The 23,078-nt window shown below is 39.5% G+C and overlaps 1 protein-coding gene across 3 annotated transcripts in view; it reads right to left on the reverse strand.

Moving 5' to 3' along the window:
- INPP4B (inositol polyphosphate-4-phosphatase type II B) overlaps nucleotides 1-23,078 on the reverse strand; it is a 1,018,353-nt gene that overhangs the window by 920,457 nt on the left and 74,818 nt on the right. The gene's annotated exons all lie outside the window — the stretch shown is intronic.

A 23,078-nucleotide genomic window follows, 5' to 3' on the forward strand; every position in this document is an offset into this window, starting at 1 on the left:
TTGATTTAACATGATTTCATACTGTAAGGAGAATACAGATCCTGAGTACAATATAAAACAGATTAAGACAAATACTGAGAATCAGTTGGAAAGCACGTATTAAACTTTTACTATATTACAAGCTCTGTGCTAAGCACTGGGGTTACAAATAGAAGAAGTGAGACAGCCCCTGGTCCTGGTCTCAGGGGTCTCATGATTTGAATGGGAGGAGATGACAGATATTTTTAAGTTCAGTTGCAGGATAGACAGATAGCTAGGTCTAAAAGTCCTACAGGTATAGAGGCTAAGAGACCTCTAGTAAAGTCTATGGATCCTTAGATTATATCAATAGGTCAAATGAAAGTATTGAGGGGGTGGTCTTTAAGGCAAAGAGGCAAAACAGAGGGTAAGGCCTGGAGAACTTTAAAAAGCAGTGGCAAGAAAGATGGTATGGCCCTCCATCTCAAAGGAAGGATGTTGGTGACTCCAACCTCAACCTCATCCAAGTTGTCAGTGCAGTAGAGTATCCCTGATGACGTCTGGGCAGCCTCAGCAAAGGAGAAGGCAAAGGGGAAAGAGGTGGGAGGGGGAAGGGTAACCCCAGAAATGGCAGATCTTTCCACTGCCCATGGAAAGAGGGTATGGGAGAAGGGAGAAGGATGTATGAGATGCATTTTAGTAATATATAAAATGAAGCCTAGAAGGGACAGTTAGGTGGTACACTGGTTAGGGCACTAGGCCTGGAGTCAGGAAGACTCATCTTCCTTCAAATCTAGCCTCAGACACTTACCAGCTATGTGACCATAGGCAAGTCACTTAATCCTGTTTGTGTTAGTTTCCTCATCTATAAAATGAGCTGGAGAAGGAAATGGTGAACCACTCCAGTATCTTTATCAAGAAAACCCCAAATGAGGGGCAGCCAGGTGGCTCAGTGAGTAAGAGCACCGGCTCCAGCGTCGGGATAATCTGGGGATCGAATCCAGGCTCAGATACTTAGCACCACACCCAGAAATAACTGGCCATGTAACCTTGAGCAAGTTACTTAACCCCTATTGCTTTAAAAAAAAAAAAGAAAAGAAAACCCCAAATGGGGTCACAAAGAAGTGGACATGACTAGATTGACTGAATAACAACGACAAAGCCTAGAAATCTCTGGAAGCCAATCCTCTGACAATGCTATTTCATTAGTTGTTAAATTGCACTTTATTTTTATAGGGGACAAATTCTACACAGATAAATGATAGCCCAGTCTACCAGGCAAGCCTTTAATACTCCCTCTGATTAAAATAAGATTCGTGTTTAAAGAATAATGATGCATCAAATCACAGATAAAAGCATTAAAATATTAACTTTCTCACTCTGCTTCTATCAAGACATCCCCTATAAGCCTAGGAAAAATAATTCATCCTCAGACACTGGTAAATGGAACCAGCTAGTTCATGAGGTCTCCTCTTCCTGGTACTTATGCAACAGGGGAAAATGAAACCAGGCCTGACTGCTACTTACTTACCTAGAATCATGGAATTTTAGACCTAAAAGCAACTTCAGCCATCATCTTATTCAATTCCCTCATTTTACAGATGAGGAAAATGAGGCATCAATAAGTTAAGTGACTTGCTGAAGGACCTAGAGATGGATGGTGGTAGAATTAGGTGTAAAAATTAGGCTTCCTCTTCCAGGGCTCCTCAGTTTGGAAGCATGGGGCCTCTGTGGAGATACATCTTAAAGGAGAAGCTCTCCCCCCCACACACTTTCTTTCTTTGCCATGATAGACAAATGAAGAATTCCATCCCTGGCTCTGAAACTTGAAAATGAATCTTTCATCAGAAGAAAGATAAGAATTGCTTTTTTTGTTAGTCCTTTCAGTTTTTCCTCTTTGTTTCTGTTACATTATAGTTACTCTACTATAGAAAGACAATTTGGCATGGCAATTTCATGAAGTAAAGGGGAGAGGGAGGGGAAGGACCAATTTCTAAGAAGTTAATATCTAAAGGAAAGGATTTCATCCCAACTAACCACAAGTTCAAATATTAGTAGAGTAGGTGGATGTCTACATAATATGATTTAAGGGGCAGCAGGAAGGTCCCCCTTTCCAAAAATTATCTCCCATGCCAATCAATCACAGTGTCCAAAATTTCAGCATTAGATAGTCATTCTTGTGAAGGCACTGGTCTCTCTTCTGACACTGCCAGTATCATGAATTAACAAAATAGTCTGAATTAGTTTTATTAGCTGCTTTTTCTCCATTACAAAGAAATGGAAGGGGCCACTAGGTGACAAAGTGAATAGAGCAAGACCCTGGAGTCAGGAGGACCTGAGTTCAAATATGACCTCAGACACTTAACACAAAAAAGATTAGCCTTATGACCTTGGGCAAGTCACTTAACCCCAATTGCCTACCTTGCCCCCTCCAAAAAGCAAAAAAACAAAGAACTGGGAGCATGCCATGGAGGAAATAGAAGTTTTGATGGAGAAGAGGAAGAATAGATTATTTCAGAACCTGAAGCATGAGCAGGAAGGTCAGCCTGCATAGAACACCAGAGGTTATGGGGCATGAGTGTTATGTATCCTTGAAATGAGGATCCTAGAATGAGGATTGGGGGAGAGTACACAAGGAGAGAAGTAGAAAGGCAACCTGACCTCCTTCCCAACATGTGCCTGTATTTCCTGCTTCTAACATGTGATAGTGAGAGAAATTCTGAGAAGAGTGTCAAGTTTTTTTGCAGCATGACTGACACCTCTTTTACAAGGGCATAGAGTGTGGTGGTCACAGACATCTGTTAGTGAACAGGAAGTGCCTTCTCAATTTAGAGGCAATCAATGGTCTCATTTCAATAGGGAACACTCAGCTTTGTTTATAGGCAAGGTAGACTTCTGTAGAATACATCTGGTATACACTAAAGGGCTGTCATTTGCATGAAGAACAGAGAAAGCCTCAGAGCTTATAGAGAAGATGAGCTTTTCTGATAAGACGATTTCATCAGTGGATTAATAGCATTGGGTTCCCTGTCTAATAAAGGGGGTGAGTGAGCATCAAATCCTAATCTAGCCTGTTAAGTAGAAGCATTCCCACAGCCATCCTTCCACATTCTTTCGTTAGGCAAATACCTTAGGTCAGAGTTTCATTTATCAATTATAGGCCTCATCAATTCCCCAATCTCATGTTTTAAAAGACTCTAATAGGAATTTAAATTCCATACAACTAACAACCAATTCCATCAGAAAAAGGGATGGGGAGGAGACAGTGATTATGTAGCTAAATGAAGAATGAGGAATATTTGGAAAGTCATAATTGTATTATCAAAATGAATAAACTATAACATTAAGGTATGTTTTAAGATAAGAAACACAGAAATATCAAGGAATGTGGTCTGATAGAGTCCCTGAGTCAAGGATTTTGTTGTTTGGGTGTTTCAGTTGTGTCCAACTCTCTGTGACCTCATGTGGGATTTTCTTGGCAAGGATACTGAAGTGGTTTGCCATTTCCAGCTCATTTTATAGATGAGGAAACTGAGGCAAACAAGGTTAAGTGAATTGCCCATGGTCACACAGCTAGTAAGAATCTGAGATCCTCCTCACTCCAGAGCCAGTGCTATATCCACTCTATCCCCTGGGCCACCTAACTACCCTTTGAGTCAAGGACTAGGAAAGATAAATTCTGGCCTCTGATGTGCCATTGATTGTACATGTTTTGATCAGTCTAAATTTTAAGGTGACTCAGTTTCCATATCTGGACAAAAGAAAAAATAATACCCACCTCTCAAGGGTTTTCTGAAGGAAAAGAGATGTTTGAAATAATACCCACCTCTCACCATAAAAAGCCGACTCCTTGACACCAAGTTCTATTTCAGCAATATTTTCTGTGCCCATCCCTATCTCTCTACGCATGTAATCAGCACCCTGGCTCAGGCCTTCATCATCTCTTGCCCAGACTACTGCAATAGCCTCCTCACAGGTTCTCTATCACCTCTCTCTCTAATCCATCTTTTGATACAGCTGCCAAAATTGATAGTTGTAAAGCCCAGGTTTGACCACGTCACTCATTTGCTCAAGAAGTTTTGGTGGTTCTCTATTGGTTTGGGGATAAAATACAAATCCCTATCTGACATTTAAAGCCCTGTGCCATTTGCTTCCAAGATATTCTTAATGAATGATCATACCTTGCTCTCCCGCCTCCCCTTCAAGTACTCTATGCTCCAGCCCAAGTGGCCAACTTACTGTTTCTCTCACTCCATCTGTGCAAAGATTGGCCTCCGCACCTTGAATGCACCCCTTCTTCAGCTCCACAGCCCTTGGCATCCTTGGTCTTTAGAGCACTGCTCAAGGGCCATACTCTGCACAAAATCTTTTCTGACCCCTTAGTTCAGGGATTCTTAATCTGGCATTCATGAACCTTTTAAAAATATGTTTTGATAACTGCATTTTATGTAATTAATTTCCTTTGTAATTCTATGTGTTTCATTCTATGCACTTAAAAACGTGATTCTGTTAAATTCATAATTTTAATCAAAGTGCCAAACAGGGGCCTTGCCACACGTGTGTGTGTGCACACACATGGACACAAGACACACATACATACAGACACACACGCACACACACACCCCTCCTTCTGCTTACTAGTACATCCCACCTCTAGGCTCCTGCAACTACTTTGTGCATATATTTTGTATTTAATTATCTGTGTACATGATATAATCCTCTATGGAATATAAGCAAGGACTGTATTGTTCTGTCTTTGTATTCTCAATGCCTAGCTCAAATATTCAATAAACACTTGTTTCATTGAAGTGAATTATGAGAGTTAGATTAGCTTAATGCAGAAAGACTCATTACCAAAAAGGTTGGCTACCACATGAATTGCTTTGGCCTAAAGAACCCATGAAGATTTTCTACTAAGTCTAAATTGGCTTGTCTCAAGACCAGATCTGCTCAACAGTTAAGGACCCTGTGGAAGGACAATGCAATTGTCTCTGTAGCATTAAATATATCCTGAATCTCTTAGTACTCACTGGACTATTCATGCTGAGAGGGTATGTCTGGCAGGGGCATAGACCAGTCTGAGATCCTGCTGGAGTCAGCAGGGGGACAGCTAAATATAATCGACAAGGAACATAATATAGAGACCAGGCAAGGCCAACCACTGGACCCTGTGAAATCCCAGGAATAATGGAGAGTCAGGGATGTCAAAACTGATAGCTATCTGGACATATCCTGATCAGGTTTCATACCTGCGGACACCCATTAATGCTTGCCGACACCACTGCAGACATGTCACCAGAACTCATTAAGACTCTCTCCCTTTGTCTAAGACTGAAGTCTACAGTATTCCCAGACATATCTGAGTCTATGTGAGCCTGAATCCAAAATTTTCAGTGGTCAGGAATTTCAAAGTCAGTGGGTAGCAAAAGTTGTCCTGACAATTGGTCCTCTGGAGATGGAAACCAGGAGTGTGGTTGTTATGCAAGGAGCCCTTACTGGAGAATTTCATCATTCCCTCTCTTCCTTGTAAGTCCTTAGGGAGCCCAGTATGCTAAGCAACACCCCAGACTAGCCAGCCACAGAACAAAGAAAAGACCTTCAATAGGCAGCCAACGGGATGAGTTGGGATCACCCAATGGCCTTTGATCCTCAAGAGGTGATGGTCAGAGATAGTCCTGGCAGTCCTGTATCTAGTCAGTTCAGCATGGAATGGAGAAGACAGCTCCTTCTAAGGAAAGGCTTCATTCCCTTTGAACTTAAGACCTACAAGGCACAACCAAAACCCTCCAATTATTCTACTTAGCAGTCTCAGCTTGGAAACAGTTGTCAAGTGTCTTCTGCACTTCTTAGAGGAAAGTTGCAAACTTTCCCAGGAGTGCACTATTTCTCGATTCTGTCCACCTGAATGGAGAGTTGCAACAAAATAGAAGCATTGGTGGGAAAATCCACAGGTCTGAGTTCTAGGAAAAGGAATAAGCTTTCAAAGCCAGTAGCCTTTCAGTTCATTCCATGAATCTCTCTAGCGGACTGATGGTGAAGGCCAAGAAGGGGGAGCTTGTTTAGGGTCCCCTCTGGATAATGTCTGGCCCTTGGCAGTTAGGTATTTGAGGCTGAGCTCAGCTCTGGACCCAATCTACTTCAGTTTAGAACACCAAAAGAGAAATCTCTAGGTCCCCAACACCTGCTGAATAGGGGAGGAGAGCTGCCCAAACTTCTCTGTGTGACAGAAGAGATGTCGTTATCATCTCACTAACCTGAGCTCTCCTGTAATTAGATAAAGTACTTATAGCTTCAAGGATTTTGGAGATTGGAATCCAGTGCTTGGATTTTTTCCCCTTTGGGGAATTTAAAGACTGTACTTTTCTGAGCTGTCAAGCACATTTTTCTTACACAGGAAGTTCAGTTCCCTACTTATAAATCACTTGTCCACACAAATGAACAGCAAGGAGGTTGTCTACTGAGGCTCCATTCTTGCCCTTCCCCAGCCCAGACCCAACGAGAGCAAATACTCTTTGCTCTCCATTCAGAAAACAACAGGTTTCCTTCTCCATCATTAATGGATGATAAAAGCAGTCCAGCATGCTGGGCTTAGACTCAGGAAGAACTAAATCCAAACTCCACCTCTGACAATAGCTACCTAAAGCTAGGGAAGTCACTTAATTTCTGGGTGGCTCAAGTACTTCCCTAGAACTTAGCCACTAAGACATATTTGAGTTTAGTAGAGAGGGTTTCCACACCACTGGCTCTGCACCTTATGAGACAGAGGTTTAATGGAGTATGAATGGGGTGGAGGGAAAAATAGAAAATATTTATTAAGCACTTATTTTGTATCAAACTCTGTGCGAAGTGCTGGGGACACAAAAACAAAAGCAAAGACAGTCCTTGCCCTCAAAAAGTTTACATTCTAATGGAGGGTAGGGGGATAATATACACAAAGGGGAGTGGCGGCCAGAGAAGGGGACTTGGGGTCCAGGGATAGTTGAATGGGGACATTAGGCAATAGACTGATATATCCCATTCAGAGATAAGGATGGAGACTTAGAACCTCAGAGCCTCAAAATTGTCAGACAAAATCACAGAAATCATTTCAAAGTTGGAAGGGTCCTTAGAAACCATTAGTCCAATTCATACCTAAATGAAAATCCACTCTACAATGCAAATGACAAACTGTTATTCAACTTTTTTTTAAAAGCAATTGGGGTTAAGTAACTTGCTCAAGGTTACACGGCCAGTTGTTTCGTGTAGGTGTTAAGTATCTGAGGCCAGAGACGATCCCAGGTCTCCCAACTCCAGGGCCAGTGCTCTTACTCACTGCACCACTTGGCCGCCCCTGTTATTCAACTTTTAACTGATGAATTCTAATGAGGGGAGACACTTCACTTTTGTATAGAGTCATTGGGAAGTCTTTCCTTATATTAAGCTTAAATTTGTATCTTAGCAACTTTCACTCATTGCTTCTAGTTCTTTTAGGACAATCTGAATAAATCTAATGACAGTCTTTAAAACATTTGAAGACAGTTAATATGCTCCACACCCCAAGTCTTCCTTTCTCCAGCATTAACATCACAAGGTCTTTTAAATCCATCCTTCTTTGACATAATCTTGAAGTCCTCCATTGCCTGAAGACCCTCTTGAGGACACTGTCCAGTTTATCTGTGGCTGTCCTAAAAAGCCATGCATAGAACTGAGCAAAATACAATAGATGTGGTCAGACAAGAGCAAGGGACAGCAAAACTCTACCTCCTTCTATCTGAATACTATGCCTCTCCCTCCATATAACCTAAAATCACCCTTGGGTTGTTTGTTTGTTTAGTAGTAATATATGACTGGGTAAGTAAGGAGGATTTTAGTGTGTGAGGTGAATTTTTCATATTCTTTTTTAGAGTTTAGTTTCCCAGGATCTATGCCCATAACAATATCTATTTCCCAGGTTCATGGTTCAAAATATCTCCACCACACTTGCACAGCATTATATATCAATAAATAATATAAACATTTGTGCTTAAATTGTAAATATCCACTGTGACTGCACAGTGAAATGTAACAGTGAGATTAATGTAAACTTGTGAAACTATTGCTGGCAATATGCCTTCTTGGTCTGTTGCCCTATAAAGCAGGTGGGCACTGGTCAGTGAGTGAGGAACCCTTAGGGTTGAATGTACAAGCTGGAATGCTGTGCATGCCTTGATCAGCCCCCATTAAGGCTTGGGGGGAATCTGTGTTTGCCTCAACTGGCCCCCATCAAGGCTTGAGGGGATTTAGGGAAGTGTAGAAGATGTGCCTTTCTCAATTAACCCCATAAAGATACAGGGGTAGTTGCCAACCCCTTTTCACCAGCCCCTGTGAGAAAAGTGACTAGGGAATATTGTAGGAGCTGGCACTCTCATTACCAGCAACTCCCTCTTGAGAAGACTAGCCTAGAATAAAGTAGGATTATTAACCCCTTCAAAGCTGTCTCCCTGTCTGACCAGATCAAGAGTGAACCTGTGCTAGCAGCCCTCCTGTCTGTTAATATTACCTGTCTTACAGATTGACTAATATCAAGCAGCTGGCAGTCCACTGAAATACCCAGATCTTTTTTCAGACAAATAGCTGCTATTTAGCTAGTGCATCTCAGCCATCTTGTATTTGTGAAGCTGATTTTTTTTTAACCCAAGTATAGGACTTTACATTTAACCCTATTAAAATCCACCATGCTGGTTTTGTCTCCATGTTCTTGCCTGTCAGATCTTTTTCTGGATCTGACCTCTGTCATCTGATGTATTGGCTTCTCTTTGTAGCTTCACTATCTGAAATTTTGATAAGCCAGCCATCTAGGCACTTTTCAATAGGGCTCCACAAGACAATCTTGCTCTCTTCAGACTCATAAGAAGCAGGATAGATATGTCCTGGACCAATATCCACAGCCCATAGCATTCACAACACTAGGGAAGGACAGGCTGATAACATAACATCAAAGGTGCTGAAGAAATCAACTCCTCAAGTCACTGAAGGAGTGATCACATAAATGAGGAAAGACAAAGAGAAAAGAAAAAAGGGAACAAAAAAGAGGAGCAATAAGGGGAAAGGAAAGAAAGAGAAGGAGAGAGAACAGAATGAGGAAGAGGAAAAGGGGGAAAAATAGAAATAATGATTCAAAGGGAGCGGGGGCCATAATGTCACTGATAAATAGTTGCAAGAAAAAGAAAAAATCAAGAAAGAAATTGGGCACAGGCATAGTTGAGCCAAAAAAGCAAATCAAGGGGCTCTGAAAATTGATGTTTCTAAACCCCCTAAGCTCTCCAGACAAATGAGCCTCTCAGCATACTGTATATTTCCCTTCATTTTATATTCATAGCAATGAAAGAAATAGTAAGATTGTCTTAGACCTCTCTGCAAAAGCTGTGCTAAGTTCAGGATCAGTCTAGACAGAACTGAATTTCTTTTTAAATTGAAGTGTTATTTTCCCCCAGAATTTAAATTTTAAAAATGCCTTAATTGCATAATTATATGCACAGCTGTCCTACAGATAATTTGGCCACATGGGCACCCAACATACCAGCTAGCACATAGTAGGCATGTAATAAAAATCTATTACACTGAATCAGACCATTTTCCATCCCACCACTCCTTGACCTCTTGCAGTCATAGTTTATGTCTCCAGAAGTGCAAGAAGACATGTGTAAATGATCCCCAAAAGGTCAGCTCGAGTTTTTAGCTCTGACTATAAGATAATATCAATTAAAATAAAATTCCCAGTTCTCATTTCATACAATCTTTCTACCTCCTCTAGTCTTCCAAAGAATTAGGAGAACCCAGAAGGAAAGATTGGAAAGATTTTTCAGGGAGAGCCAGAGGGAGACCTGAGGCAGGCTGAAAGAAGCTGGAAGTCCAAGAGCAGCCTTTACGCCAAGGCAGAAAATCAATCCTACAGAAGTTAAAAAAGTTATCCTGGAGAAAAAAAGTCAAGTAAAAGTGAGTTTAGTCCAGGCAACCAAATACATGAAACGAGGAGATAAAAACAGGTACCACCTCAGAGAAGGGGATAAGTAATATGAGACCTGAGGTTGTTTGACCATGGAAACCACATTTGTAGTAACAAAGAGCCTGAAACTAAGAGGAGTGCCCATCAGCTGGGCGATGCCTGACAAGCATTCTCTGGAGTATGAATGAAGTGGAATATTATTATTCAGAGAGAAATGAATATGAATAATAGCAGCTTACATTTACATGTGACAGATAATGGAGAGAGACATACACAGAGAGATAGTTATAGATGAGGGATAGATATATGAAAAGGACAGATTCAGAGAAACTTGGGAAGACAAATGACTTAATATAGAATGAAGAGAGCAAAACTGGGAGAACGAGTTATGTAATGATCACATAATGTTAAGGAAAACAATTTTGAAAGTCCTAACTTTAGTAAATGCAAAAACCCATCAGGATTTCAGAGGACCAATAAGGAAGCACGGATCCCATTTCTTGTCAGAGGGGTGATGGACTATAGATTCAGAATGAGACATAAATTTTCAGGAAAAAAAAAACCATAGACCACAAAGGACTGAAGTGAGGCATCCAAAATCTAAGGGAGTGGAGGAAAGGAGGCAATAAGCATTTAAATAGCACCTACTGCATACCAGGCACTCTGCTAAATGTTGAACAAATATTACATTTAATCTTCACAACAGCATTGAGAAGTAGGTGCTATTATCATCCCCATTTTGAGGAAACTGAGGCAAACAGAGGTTAAGTAACTTGTCCAAGGTCATTCAACTAGTAAGTGATTTCCTGACTCCAGGACCAGCATTCTACCCACTGCACCACCTAGAAGCTACAGGGGTTGCATATGAGATTAAAATTAGAGAAATGTGCGGAAACCAAAGTTAGAAAATCACATACTTAGTGACAGATTTCTAAAAGATTGTTGAACTGGGAACAAATCTGCTTAAATTTAGAATGTCACTTTAATAAGAATTCCAACTATACACAAATCATTCTATCAGGACAGGAACAATAATAATATTAGCTAATAGCTCTGGAATGTTCTGTTTGCAAAGAGCTTTTTAGACATCCTCTCATGTGATCCTCATAAAAACCCTGTCAGGGTAGGTGTGTTTACCTTCCCCATTTTATAGTGAGGAAATTGAGGTTGAAAAGGGTGCACAGACCATCCCAGGGTCATACAGCTATTAATTATGACAGATAGGATTTGAACCTGGGTCCCACCAACAGAACCTTTCCACTATATTTTGCAGACTTATGGAAATAGACAAGTAAGAAAGAGTTATGACCCTCAAGGACTTTATAATCTAATGATTGGGATAAGACAAGCATATTAAAAAAAAATATATAAAGCAGAACACTGATACAAAAAAGTACCCTGACAGCTCTGAATAAGGAAAGGGAATCTAGTTGAAAGAGAAGGCTACAAAAAGAAAGTAGCATTTTAACTTGATCAATAAAGAGGATTTGAAAAAAAAAAAAGGAAAGAAAAAAAAAAAAAAAAAAACAAAGAGGAGCTGAGAAGAAGAGGGGAAAGGCTGGTTTGAGAAAGCACTCATGTTCAGCATGAATAAGGACAAATAAGGTTAGAAAGATAGGCTGAGTCTATAAAAAGCCTTGAATGCCAGGAAACTGAACTTTATTTGATAGGCATTAAAGAATTATGAAAAGATTTTTGACTAAATTAGTGGCCATCTTGTAGACATAATACTAAAGAGAGTTAAAAGGATAAATCCAATTAAAAATGGGAATTTGGTTCAACTTCAATGAATTATTCCTAGTTTTTATCTTCCTGTTTCAAGGAATATTTGGGGTGCCTGGGGTTAAAGACTTATTTTATAATTGGGTGTCTTCTCTACCTGCCACCATGTCCATGTGATGAGAGCATTTATGTAATGAGAACACTGAAGTGTTGATACTGTTTTTACTCCCTTTTTCTCTTCCTTTTCCGTTCCCATGATCATTTTTGCTCACTTCCCATGGAAGACTGGTTTTTTAGCATTATATTTATGTATGTCTATATATATATATACACACATACATACATACATACATACAAACATACATGTATACACACCCTTTTGAGGGGGGGCAAGGCAATCAGACTTAAGTGACTTGGCCAAGTTCACAACAGTTAGTAAGTGTGTCAAGTGTCTGAGGCCAGATTTGATCTCAGGTCCTCCTGACTCCAGGGCTGGTACTCTATCCACTGAGCCACCTAGCTGTCCCATAAGCACTATATTTTGATACAAAAGATTATGAGAAATGGAATTTTGGGAGTCTCTGTCTACTTAACAAAATATTAATATAGCAGAGAAGAGGTATTAAGGAGGGGAAAAAAACAAAGGAATATGGTAGTATTCCAAATTCAGTGAACCAACTACTTATCCTTATCTTCTCCAGGCCTCGGTTAAAGTCTTTGGAGTCCTGCACCTGAAGCACTCTGTCCTCAGCGGCAGTAAGTCAGTAACAGAGCTAGCCTAAGAAGAATGGCAAAATAGCCCAAAAGGAGAACATTGTAAATAAGGAAAAGGAGAGCAAACCACTTCATAGCAAGAAGAGAATGCAGGTGCTGCAAGTCTATCCAGTGTGGTATATTTGGAATGTGTGCAAGAGCTGGCTTCAGAAAGAGAATGACGTTTCACAGGTAGGTGATCATGGAAGGAATAAGTATTTATTAATCTTCTACTATGCACCAGGCGCCATGCTAAGTACCTTAGAAATATCTCATTTGATCCTCACAACAACCCTTGGAGTAAGCATTTATTATTTATTATCTATCATTCTTTCCATTTCACAGATGATAAAACTGAGGCAGACAGAAGTAGTTTATTCAGGGTCACACAGCTAGTAAGTGTCTGAAGCCATATTTGAACTCATCTTCCTGACTCAACCCACTGTGACACCTAGCTGTGTACAGCAAGTTTGCCTTGACCACAGGCAAATCACATAACCTAAGTTTCTTCAGCTTTAGAATGAGTATAACAATACTTGCACTACATCCATAACAAGGCATCAAATTATGAATTACTACAATATTCTGCACTGCTTGGAATTTTAATTAGTATTTAATGATTTTTAATATTTGATTTTATGAAGAAAGACCTTTATAAACCTTAAGACAGTGTATAATATGAACTATTATAAGATTAACAAAAATGACTTGCTTTGAAACTAATTCAATCCATTAAGCATTTATTAAGGACCTACTTTGTGCAAATCTCTCCTCTAGGGTTTTTGTTTGTTCTCCCTTCTTGAAGAGGCCCATGACAGCAGGAAAGATATGTCATGACTTGCAAGTGAATTGGATTTAAGTGAGACAGGGCTGTGCCAAGATGCCAGCCTCATTATCTCCTCTGGAGTCATGTGGGTCCAGGGACAAGATATAGATCAGGATGGCTGGAGTTGGCCCTGCATGCAGTGAGAGACCTTGGCCTTTATAAGATAAGGTCTTTTCCAGGTCTCAGTTTGACTGAGGCAACATCCATTCAGGGATTAAGAGTAGGTGAGAAATGAGGCAGAAAAGACCTCTTTTTTTCCTAGGCCAAAAAAAAATCAATCTAGGAGGGGAAGACCCTTGGATTTCTGGCCAAAACAGAAGCAATTGCTATTTACACTCATTGTGACACAATTAAGGCCAATATAATGACCAAGTGAGGCTTGGGCTGGGACTTATCGTTAGCCAATCAATGAGAGCCAGAGTGATCTGAGTTTAAGACATGAACCCTTAAGAAAGAAATCTAGCTTGTAAATACAAGATATCTTACAAGGTTTCAGTAATCAAAATTTCCTTCAGGGAATAGGGATACAAAGCAAAAAGGAAGCCCTGAAGCTTACATTCTAAATAGTAAAGATGCAACAAGAATATAGATGCACAATTATTACAGGATAATTCTGAAGGCAAAAAGCTTTAGAAACAAGAAAGAAACGTATTCCATAATCTTTCAGGGAATTTATTGTATTTAAATCATAAATATTCACAATATGGAATTAAGTAAGAAAGACAATTTACCAAAATCTAGAGACTCAGTATTTATTGGTGGACATCCAAAAGGAAAGAAAGACCTGTAATATTCTTGTCCTGTTAGGCACACTGAACGGAGCTATTGCTGTTTATTGTTGCTGTCATTGTTGTTAAAGTTAGCCTAGAAAAAAAGATTCATAATTCCTAGGTTCAATTTTCATCTGTGCCAAAGATTTAATGAGCTATCACCTATAGATATGGATAAAATGTAGAATGGAAATTCAATAATTAATCAGTCAACAACTATCTACTATGGCACCTACTGTGAATAAGGTATATTTAAGGTACTATATTAATCATTGTGGAAGAAATGGAAAAGTTTTAGTAGCACCTGGACAACAAATCATGTTCAAACGTAATGTGGCATGATGGAAAGAGGCTGAAATTCAGAGTCATCAAGACCTAGATCAGAATTCCAATTCTGAAATACAACTTTTCTGAGCCTACAATGGTAAGAGTGCTAGCATCTAGCCTTTTACCTAAAACGGGAAATTTCCGGAACAGTGTCCTTCTTACTTAGAAAAGATGATTGCCCTCCTATTCTTCCCCACCCATTCACAACCACACATACCAGTCAACTGAAGGAGAACTGAGCTGTTGTGGTCTGGGGATCTTGGGAATTCCAAAATGTAAGGGCAAAGGGTGTAGGTCTGTCTTGAAAGAATTCAAACACTCAAGCCTTCTTTCAGGCCAAGTAGTTCATTAAAACACTGGTTAGGTTAGGAGAGATTCTGTAGCAGCAAGCACCCTAGCATACCCAGAGTGGCTGCCAGCACAGGTTCTTAGATCTGCTTTTCTAAAGGAAAGCAACTCAAAATGGGTTAACAATCTTGCTTTAATCAAACATATGTCATTTATCTAGTTCAGGGGGAACAAAGGTCAGCACCCTGAACTTCAGAGAATACAAACAAGTTACAAGCAGAAGTTACAAGCAGACAGAGAAACAGATCAGCAGACAGGCTTCCAGCTATCTGACCATTACATCCATACCTAGTCAGTTATGAGAAAGGGAAGCACCAGAATCTGGGTTTTCAAAGCTAGGGGGTGCTTAACAACTGCCCAGAGTCTTGTCTGGTCAAATCACACAACTCTTCTCAAAGTGAGCCCCAAAGCAAAACCTCACATCAGGGTATTATATAGCCTTCTCCTGGATCAGAGAATGTCACAACACTCTTGACCACTGCCCAGTTACAAAGTATCAAGGTGTGGGCATTCCTGAAAAACAAGCTTCCTGCCACAGGTTCCAGGTGACCACATTCAGCCTATTAGGGGGCAGAGTATATTTTCAAATCTGGGAAGGTTCTCAGAGTCACTTAAGCCTATCAAAGGGCCAAGGGGCAGGGAAGATCTTAAATTCCCATTCCCATAACAGATTCCTAGTAAGTCTACACATTTTGTAGAGACAAAACTGACTTTTTTTATAGGGAAAAAGATTATGAGAAGATTTTGATAAAATCAAGATTTTGGCAAATAGCCTGGGATGATTCGGAGGTAACAGAGAAAGAATGTAGCTAGGATTACAAAGTGGGAAGTAGCCTGGGTTGCTCTGGAGGTAATAGCCACTGAAGGGCTAGGCTGAGTCAGAGGTAGCAGAGAACCTAAGGTTGGACTGGGTGGGGGACACAATGAAAGGGCAGTTGAAAAGACCCCTCAGTATCTAGGTGGGAATGTGTGGGAAAGTCCAGGAGCTGTGTTGCATTTCGGGGGGTCCAGGTCCCATACCCCATCATTGCCACAACATTAAAGGGAAAATGATCTCAATATTTCTCTATCCTATTGCCATAGCTTATTCAGACAGTGCATATCCTACGGAAAATGTGCTGCTTGACTTAAATCCCCAAGGCATGTTTCTCTTTCAAGAAAATCTAAACCCTAGGGTATCAACATGAATCTTAAGGATACTGCATAGGAGTTTTTAGAAAAGGTGTGGAGGGCATCTAGGTGGTACAATAGAGTGCCAGACCTGGTGTCAAATATGGCCTTAGACACTTACTAGCTGTGTGACCCTGGACAAGTCACTTAATCCCGTTTTCTTCAATTTCCTCATTTGTAAAATGAGATGGAGAAGGAAATGGCAAACCGCTCCAGTATCTTTTCCAAGAAAATCCCAAATGGGGTCATGAAGAGTCAGACACGACTGAAAACTGAACAATAAAAAAGATGGAAATTAAGAAGAATTGTATTTTGTGTGGATTATTTTAAGTCTTTTATGTGTTTTCTGCATTTATGGGCTCCTAGGCGTCCTTTGCATTTTATTCATTCTTTGTGAAAATAAAGGCTCTCCTGTACCTGATAACTGCATTTATTACTTTTAATGCTTATATGATATCTGGGGATCCCTTTAATCTGTATCTGCAGATATCTAGACACAATTACATTCTCGGGTTTTCCAGAATAAACAGGAGCTGACACAGTAAAAAGCCAAAGTCCAAAATTCTTGGACCAGTACCCAGGGCTGAACCCCATCTTTGCCAAGGATCTTGAAGCACTGGATCATGGGTTACATGTATATACATATATACTTGCAGAGAGACAGAGAGGTACATTTACACACATATATATATATACACACATATACATATATACATACACATATGTGTGTGTAGTATTCATCTGTATACACATTTTCTTCCCTAAATTCCTTGCATATGGGGACCCATTTTTGTCTTTATAATCATAGCACCTAGCACACAACAGGTATTTTAAAATATTTGTTTTAAAAAGTGAAATTTCACTTAAAATAACTACAGATTTACATAATACATGGGAACTCTCTACTGTAATACATGCAGGGACTATATGAACACAACTGCAAAATAATCTTTACCACAAAAAAAAGAGAGACAGACAGACCTAAATAACTGGAGAAATATTAATTACTTATGGGTAGCCCAAGCTAATACTTTTTTTAATTGAAAATTTTACCAAAATTAATTTGATTATTCAATGCTATACCAATCAAACTCCCCAAATATTATTTTATAGAGGTAGAAAAAATTAGTAGTGGTAGAAGTGACCACTGCACTTCCAATCCCAGGGAGGGAGATAGGGAAACCTGTTCACCAAAACAAAATAAAACAAGAGAAACAAGAAAGACCTTGCCTTTCAGATTTAAGAATGTAATACCTGTTCATGAACAGAGGATAGAGATCACACAACATAAAATGCACCATTCTGATTATATAAACTTTAGAATTTTTTTGCACAAAGCAGTTAAAATAACAAAGAAAATAGGTAAAAATAAGTAACAGGATAAAATCTGCTGTTAAGTTTCTCTGATAAAGGTCTCATTTCCAAGATACATAAGAAATGGATTGAAATTAATAGCAATGATGAGGCATGCCTCAATTGATAAATGGTCAAAGTATATAAAAGAGTAGCTTTTAAAGAAGAAAATTCAAGCTATTGATGATCACATAAAAATTGGTCCAAATCAGTAATAATTAGAGAAATGCAAATTAAAGCGACTCTGAGATTCTACCTCATACCCATTATGCTGAAGTTGGCAAAAAAGGAAAATGACAGATGTTGAAAGATCTGAGGAAAAATAAGTGCATTAATGCCTGTTGGTGGAGCTGTAAATCAGTGGCAGTGGGGTGGCTCAGTGAATAGAGTGTTGTGCCTGGAGTCAGGAAGATCTGAGTTCAAATCTAGTTTCAGATACTGAGTAGCTGTGTGACCCACAGGAAGTCACTTAACCGTGTTTGCCTCAGTTTCCACATCTGTTAAATAAACTGGGGAAGGAAATAACAAACCACTCTAGTATCTTTGCCAAAGAAGCCCCACATGGGGTCATGAAGAGTCAGACAGGACTGAACAGCAAAAATCATGTAGCAGAGGGAGGTTTATTTTGCTTCAAAGGGAAGAAATAAGACCAGTAGGTAGAAAGAGGAAGAGTTTAGCAGCCCTTAACTTTTCCTATTCCCCAAAACACACATGCATGTGGCTGATCAGTCCACATATTTATATGCATGCATGCATGCATGTGCACACACACACATACACACACTCTCTCTCTCTGAGTTATAAATTGGAGAATACAAAACACATAAAGGTCTACAAAGGAGAATCTGGTTTAAGAGAATGAAAAGAATCCTCTGTTTGACTCTTGTGGCCTCTCACAATTTGGCCCCTTCTTACCTTTCCAGTCTTCTTCCACTTTGCTCCCCTCTGCAAACTTTCCACATTGGTCTTGCTATTTCTCACCAAAATAAATAAATAAATTTAAAAAAAAAATATATATATATATATATATTACAGTGCCTTTTCACCAACTGTCCCCATGACTGGAATGCCCTCCCTATTCACTTCCTCCTCTGTACTTCCTTGGAGCTCCTCAAGACTGCATTCAAATCCCACTTTCGGTAGTAGACATTGTCTGGTCTCCATTCTCCACCTCATGCTACTACTTTTCTTTGATTATCTTGTACATACAATGTGTATCTCTTGTATGGATGGTTTTTTTACATGTTGTCTTCTCCATTCTTCTCCATTCCTTCTTGAAATCAGGGATCATGTTTTTGCCTTTCATTGTAACCCCAGTCCTTAACAGGGCCTGGCTCTTAGCATTGTTTTTTTTAACAAATGCTTGCTAGCTGGTTGATTTACTAACTCTAGGGAGAATAGGTACATAAGGGAAAATTTGTGATGACCGCTGAAAAATAAAGAACTTAGATCAAAATTGGGGTGGGGTACCAATCTCAACAAATGTTCAGTGACCATGTTGGGAGAAAGAATCCTTTCCAATGTCTAAAAGATAACCACAAAGCATCAACATTTGCTAGGAGGACGCTTTGTTGTTCAACTGTTTCAGTCATATACCACTTTTCATGATCCCATTTGGGATTTTCATAGCACAGACACTGGAGTGGTTTGCCATTTCCTTTTCCAGATCATTTTCCAGATGTGGAAACTGAGACATACAGTATTAAGTGACTTGCCCAAGGTCACACTGCTAGTACGTTTCTGAGGCTGGATTTTTCCTGACTCCAGGTCTGGCACTGTATCCACTGCACCACCTAGCTAGAGGATTTTAATAGGAACTTCACTTCTGAAAGCAGAATTGAGTCTTAAGTATAGAGAGGAAAATTACTTGAAGGAAATCTTAGGAGGACTGGACAATAAAAGTGAATAGACAGTCATTCTGAAATTTATTTCTTCTCTTCTAAGGGACTTAGTTCCTGCAGAGTTGCTAGCAAAGGGGAGCTTAGTGTGGAGATGACCAATACATTTCTGACCTGATAACCTACATTTGCCTCACCATCATAATTAATCTCAGCCACAATATCCATTGTAATCTTAGTTCTGTTTGCATCTCTTTCCTCAGAACAGGTCTCCCCATAAGTGGTGGCTTCCCTACCATTGAAGGTCACCAGAAAATGAGCAAACTAATGAAAACACATCATTAAACTCTTACTATGTGCAAAAGCACTGCCTAATGTTTCAAATAGAAAAGTAACGCAGTTTCTGTCCTTAATGAGTTCATATTCTAATATGGGGAGACAACACATAGAGGATATTTTAGCTGCAAGTGAGAAGGAAAGGCCTTGTGGTCCTTATGGTATAACAGCAAGGCAGATGGTAGTGCACATTCTCTACCATCTTTGCCATTAATGAGATCCCATCGGTTTCTTATGTGAAACCATCTGGCAGTGCCAAAATTTTTGGTATTAATTTTTTGTTTTGTTTTGTTTTCTGAGTTTGCCATATCTATGGCTACTGAGGAGGGAAGGACTGCAGACAGGGGGAGGGCTTAGGGTCCTGTATTATCTCTATCAAAGTCTGAGAAAAGGTGATGGTCAATATGACTTGTCCTCTCTGACACAGCAACCTCCCATCTTTCAGTCAGGGTGCCTTATTGGCTTTATGTAGGCTGGCTTCCCTCTCACATTAGTGGAGTTAACTGACTGTGGAGGTGAGTGGTAGCAGAGACCTTCACCACCAGAAATGATGTTGTCCCTTCTCTATGATATTCTGGATGTGGATTGGGTTAAATGAATTGCTTCAGGATATTAAGAATCTTGGACAATGTCTTATCCATCCTCCTTTTACAGATAAGAAATACAACATTCCATCCAGTTCCATATCTATGATCCTTAGACCCTTAAATTATTCTCATTTTTCACTTTTCCACACATCATCTGGGAGCAAGTCAGTTCCTGTTTTTAAAACGTAGACAAATAAATCAAGATAGATACAAAAAAAGTGACAAACTAACATAGGTGTAATATCATTTTCAGTTAAATTAATGGGCTATCAAAGCTGCTTCAATTCTAGTCATTTTGATGTAGATGGATGCCTCTCTGTACAGGACATGGAGCAGCAAAATGTCTACATACTGAAAACTTTTGTCTTCTTGCTAAAGCCCCCAGCCACAATCTCCCTGTTTCTCCTTGTCCTGCCGGGCCTAAAGGTGGAACCAGTCTCTCTCTATGCCAAGGGAAGTCCTCCCAGCCAAGCTGTCACTCACAAACCCCAAGAAACCAACAGAATCTTTAGCTAATATAGTCAAATGCTAAAAATGTTGCCTTTAAATAAGATCACACCACAAGTCACAAGTATGCAAACCACATTTTTCACTGCAGAACCTCAATCTTTTGACCCATCCAACACTTTTTTGGGATGTCATTTATTCTATGTATAGTACTGATAGAAGGCCACATGTGATACATACACTTACTTGGCTTATTCTGCTACTAAATACTGAGATCCTCACATGCTAGGACTGTCACTATCCATATACTAATTAGTACTATGCCTTGTACATAGCTGAGGATCAATAAATACTTGTTGGAATGAAGAAGTCAACTGATATCCATATAGATTTGAGATCTTTATTCTATGTGATTTTATCTTTGGAGACCAATACTTTACACATAATTTTGTTGTTTAGTTATTACAGACCCTTTGGTTTGCCTTTCAGCTCATTTTATAGATGACAAAACTGAGGCAAGCACAGTCACATAGTTAGTGTCTGAGGTCACATTTGAACTCAGGTCTTCTGACTCCAGCCTCGGCACTCAATCGATTGTGCCACTAGCTGCCCTTACATAAAATAGCATATAATAAATGTTTCTCAAAATGAATTGACTTTGTTGTCATCAGACAATGAAAGTAGTGTGACTGTAGGACAGGATTTCTTAACCTAGGGTTCATGGACCCCCAAGGAGTCAATTTCAAGGGGTCGATGAACTTGGAAGAGAATGAAAATACATGATAATTTTTACTAACATCTAACTGAAATTCATCATTTCCTTTTATTATAAATTGAAACAACAAACATTATTCTGAAAAAGGATCCATAGGCTTCAAAAGATTGTTACAAGGGTCCCTGATATAATAAAGGTGGAAAACTTTTGCCATGGTTCATAGGGCGGTATTCATAATGATGCAATTTTCTTTTGTGTAACAAAGAAGTTTGAAAGAAGATCATATAGAAGGAAAAAGTTTTGGCCAAGGAGGAATGTTCTTACTGATGAATGACTCCAAATCCCCATAGCTCTAAAATAAATGTCTCTCCCTGCCCTGTGTTCACCTCGTTAAGGTTAATTTAGTGATCCCAAGAGAGGTGTTAACATCTTTTCCATTTAGCACATGGAACCAATTATAAATGAAGGCCAAACAGGGACACAGCTTGAAGAGATGGCATGTAATTCCATGGTCTACATAATATAATGTGCATCTTTATGAACATTAAAAAGGGAGGGAGCTTCTTTGGCAATGTTCCCATTGTATCCAACTGGAAATAGCAGTAAGAAGCATCCCAACTGAGTATTGTTTGAAACATAGCACAGGAGCCCTTTGAGACAAACAGATTAGGAGAGAGGGGGAAAAAAAAGTATGTTTCCTATATTGTATATAAGTAAAATGTCAAACTGAAAAACATAGGCAAAATTATTAACTTGAAAATTTCTCTGCCTCTCAAGCCAGGAAATGAAATAGCTGAGACAGGTAATTTATAGGTGTAGCCCAAGACTAGAAATTACCCAGTATAAACATAACTGTAGGGTAGGCAGTGTGGAGTAGTGGGAAGGAAGCCTCAGTTCCAGGCTCAACTATGTCATTTTCTGGTCGCATAATCATAGGCCAGTCATATTGATCTGTTTTATTAGCCTTAGTTTCCTCTTATTTAAGATAAAGCTATTAGATTAGATGATTTCCAAGATCCCCTCCAGTCATGAGAGTCTAAATGTCTAATTTAAGTTCCTCTTCCTGAATACAATTTGGAATAGAAAAGCATTACACACACACACACACGCATGCACACACGCATGGACACACACATATCCACCCAAAAAACAACCCTCTCCTCCCAGATGTCTATACCAAAACTCAGAAAAATAGAAAACTTTGATCAAGATCATTGACTTTCGAGGAAGTGAAAGGTAAAAACCATTTTCTTGGTTGGGCATTATATTTCTGATTATATCCCAAATAGAGAAGGTCCAACAGAAAGGTCTGAGGGATGTTCTTAGATACAACAAGCCTGTGCCAAGCTTCTGAGAAATCTAGAGTTACAACTCTTCAGACGTTCTTTTCAAAAAATAAAAAAAATGGTTTTATCAAAACCATACTGCATTGAAGGAGGCCCAGAATAATTGCATGGGGCCTAGCAACAGACTGATTGGGCAAATACCTGGGATTACTTTAACGTTTAAGTGAATCCATGGCCTTATCAGGGTGGATACTTGGCATACTTGGCAACAATGCATGTCACAACCCATTCCCACCTTATCTTGTGTGACTCTTGTCCCTGTCAACCTATAAATACTCAACAACACAGTCCACCCTACATGTTGGGGGCCAGATTCCTCCGAGTCTTTTAGCATTATCAATCCATGAACAATTTTGTTATCCTTCCTCATTGCTCTACTTCCTTTTCCAGTCATATCTATTGCTTGGATGATAACCTTCACAAACAATTCATCACCTTTAAAGGCTCTCATCCAACATATCATACATATGTTAAAATAGTACTTTTCTTGAAAGAATCAAAAGTGTTAACTCATTTGACAACCCCTGTGGCGGCTACAGGGAGTTGTGCTTGACAAAGGTGTTAGTCTTTGATATGCCCAATGCCAGGTACAAAGGGAGGTGAGATTACTTCTAAATA

This window comes from Petaurus breviceps, unplaced genomic scaffold (assembly GCF_028583685.1).
Source record: "Petaurus breviceps papuanus isolate PSGF00001 unplaced genomic scaffold, PetGlider_PUasm1.0 76, whole genome shotgun sequence".
In the NCBI taxonomy this organism is placed as follows: Eukaryota; Metazoa; Chordata; class Mammalia; order Diprotodontia; family Petauridae; genus Petaurus; species Petaurus breviceps.